The following is a 2,905-nucleotide window of genomic DNA, read 5'->3' on the forward strand; positions in this document are numbered from 1 at the left end:
GGGGGGGAAAAAAAGAAAAAATTTTCTTTCTCTCCTTCAAAGGGGGGGCGCGTTTTTTGGGGCTTTTGAAAATGTCTGTAAGAAAGGGTTAGGATTTTTTTCTCTTTTTTTTTTGCCCCCCGTCACCCCTATATATATAGATGCGAGTCTCTGTCTTTGTTTGTCCCCCCTTGAAAGACACAAGTCTTGATTTTGAGGCATTCTTTTTTTATGTTCCCACACACCCTTCATCTGTATGTACAGAAGAGTCAGTTCGGGTCTCTCACTCTGGGTGGCAGTTTGTCAGAATTTTCCTCTGAGGCTATAGGGCGTCTCTGACAAGGTGTTCTCTATTGTAACTGAAACTGCTTTGGGAAAGTCCTCTGCCCAGAGATGGTTCCCCAGTGGTCACTCACCGCTCCTGTCTCCCAGGCTCCCCCAAAACAACCTTCCCTCACAGGCTCTGCAACTGACCCTAACTGGGTAATCCCATGCACTGGGTTCAACAGTCAAACGCACAGATTTAAGTGGAAGTGTAAAGACAAGAAAGAGCCTGGGAAGTTGTGCGAACTCGCAAGGCTCCACCTTCCAGATCTGTGCAGAGTCTCTGCGCGCTCTGGCCCCTGGCACCAAGTGGCCAGCAGATTGGCAAAATCTGAGGCTGCCCGTTTGCGTCCAGTCCAACTGTGGGCTTATTTATAGCGTTCCCTCTGTCAGCAGCACTGGGGGAGGCCTTCCACACTTGTGGGTCACGCTGGCCCCAACAGCTGCAGACTTTGTGGGGTGCAGAGTCCCCCCGGCCCCCCTCTCCCCGCGGGTTCCACTCACCAACCTAAATTGCAAACCGCACCTTTGGGGGAAGTGAAACCTTTCTGTGGGGAGAAGCAGGGCTCCTCTGAGTTCACCGAGTTGCTCTGCTTGAGAGCCTTTGCTTCTGGGTTAGTAGTCAGTCTCTGGATGCCCATAACAGCCACTCAAGATGGCGCGGTCTCCATGGCTAAGCAAGCGCACTGGGAGAGGTTTCAGCCTCAGACTCTAACCATTCCCTTTGTCTAGGAGTTCTCTGTCTTTCCTGGCTGCAGACAGTCTCTCAGCTGAATCTCCTGTGCTTATTCGGGCTGTATGTTACCCATTGCAGATGCTCGCCCTTATCTGCTCTGGGACAAGGCACCCACATGTCCGTATAAACCTCTGCCATTTTTTTCCCTAATCTGCTATTTTCTAAAGGCATATGATGTTAAGCATCTTTTCGTATGCATATCTGTCATTTGTATATTTTCCTTGATGAGATGTCATTTCAGATCTGTTGCCCGATTTTTTAATTGGATCGTTTGTCTTCTGGTTGAGTTTTAAGAGTTTTTTGTATATTTTAGAGAACAGTCTTTTATCAGCTATGTCTTTGCAGTCTGGGCTTTTTTTATTCTCTTGACAGTGTCTTTGGCAGAGAAAAAGGTTTTGCTTTTATTTTTTTATTTTTCAATATTTTACAAAGTAGAGGGAGGCAGGGAGGGAGGATTCATTCCCAGCAGGACATGATCAACAGGTACATGGGCAGTGGTATCAGGGCCAGCAGGGGGGGAAGGGCATTCTGTGCTTCTGCCACAGGTGTCTTTCCAGGGTGGCCCGCAGGCGGAAGGGCACACGGCAGTGGGGGCACTCAAAGCAGGCACCACCGGGCCCAGGACCGTGTATGCTGCGGTGGCGGCTAAGCTTGCTCCTCTGGGCACAGGCAAAGGAGCAGAGGTCGCAGGTATAGGGCCGCTCCCCAGTGTGTGAGCGCCGGTGCACCGTCAGGTTGCTGCTGTCAGTGAAACGTTTCCCACAGAACTCACAGCTCAGTGTCTTTGGAGTCTTCTTAGGCAACTTGTCTGGGATCTGGGCAGAGTTGATTCCCTCTTCCTTGATGGCGTTGCCCCAACTGTCCCCACCAGGACCAGCCTGAGCTCCACCATCTGGAGCCCCAGGTTCCTGCACACCTGCTGTGTGGGCAGCTCCAGCCCCTTAAGGGCTGCACAGGAGAGTCCTGGCTGGGGCAGCGGCATGGGCGGCTGGCTCTGGAGGCGCAGCTGAGGCCTGTTCCTGACTGGCCTTGGCCGTGTAGGGGCTCTGAGGCTGCAGCTGCCGGTGGGTCTTCTTGTGGCGGTTGAGCTTGCTGCTGTGGGCACAAGCGTAAGAACACTGGTCACAGGCGTAGGGCCGCTCGCCCGTGTGCGAGCGCATGTGCACCTTGAGGCTGCTGAAGGAGCTGAGGGTCTTCAAGCACACAGGGCAGGTGGGGCTCCGCCGGAGGAGGCTGTTGGCCAGGGAGCCCTTGGCCTCCACTTCCTGCCCCACCACTGCTGACATGGCTGCAGCCACCTCTGACTGGCCCAGCAGCGGAGCCTCTGGGGCCTCAGATTGCGTCCGGTAGATGGACAGTCCGTGGTCCCACTGGGCATGGCGCAGCAGTTTCCAAGCCTCTGTGAATTGTCGGCCACAGCGGAGGCAAGTCAAAGCCTTCGGGTTCTCGAGTTCTGAGTCCGGGCAAGGGCTGGGGCCTCGAGAGGGCTGACAGCCCTGCTTCTTCTGGTCCACGATGGCCTTGATGGCCTTCAGCCGGGAGGTCTGCAGGCAGAGGCCGAAGGTCAACGTATCTGAGTGTTTGCCAGTCCAGGGCTGGCGGTCGTGAGGATTAGGGACCAGAGAAGTCCACGGCGCCAACTGGTTCTGCAAGCCGAGGGCGAGGTGGGTAGGGGCGGCGGGCACCAGGGTAGGGCAGGAGCGGGGTGCGCCCTCCAGGTGGCCTGGTGCGGGCCCTTCCTTTGGAGAACCCCGCTGCAGCCCCGCGGCCTGTAGGGGCCACGGACTTGGCTCGGGCTTCACGTTTATGACAGGGTCCCCCATGTCCATCTCGTCGTCGGTGTGGGCGGTGGACTCGGGGTCTACC

The 2,905-nt window shown here is 55.6% G+C and overlaps 1 pseudogene; it reads right to left on the minus strand.

Moving 5' to 3' along the window:
• Positions 1 to 1,539: 1,539 nt before the first annotated feature.
• Positions 1,540 to 2,905, minus strand: part of LOC102438134 — a 1,702-nt pseudogene continuing 336 nt past the window's right edge.

Source organism: Myotis lucifugus, unplaced genomic scaffold (genome assembly GCF_000147115.1).
Source record: "Myotis lucifugus unplaced genomic scaffold, Myoluc2.0 scaffold_214, whole genome shotgun sequence".
NCBI lineage: Eukaryota > Metazoa > Chordata > Mammalia > Chiroptera > Vespertilionidae > Myotis > Myotis lucifugus.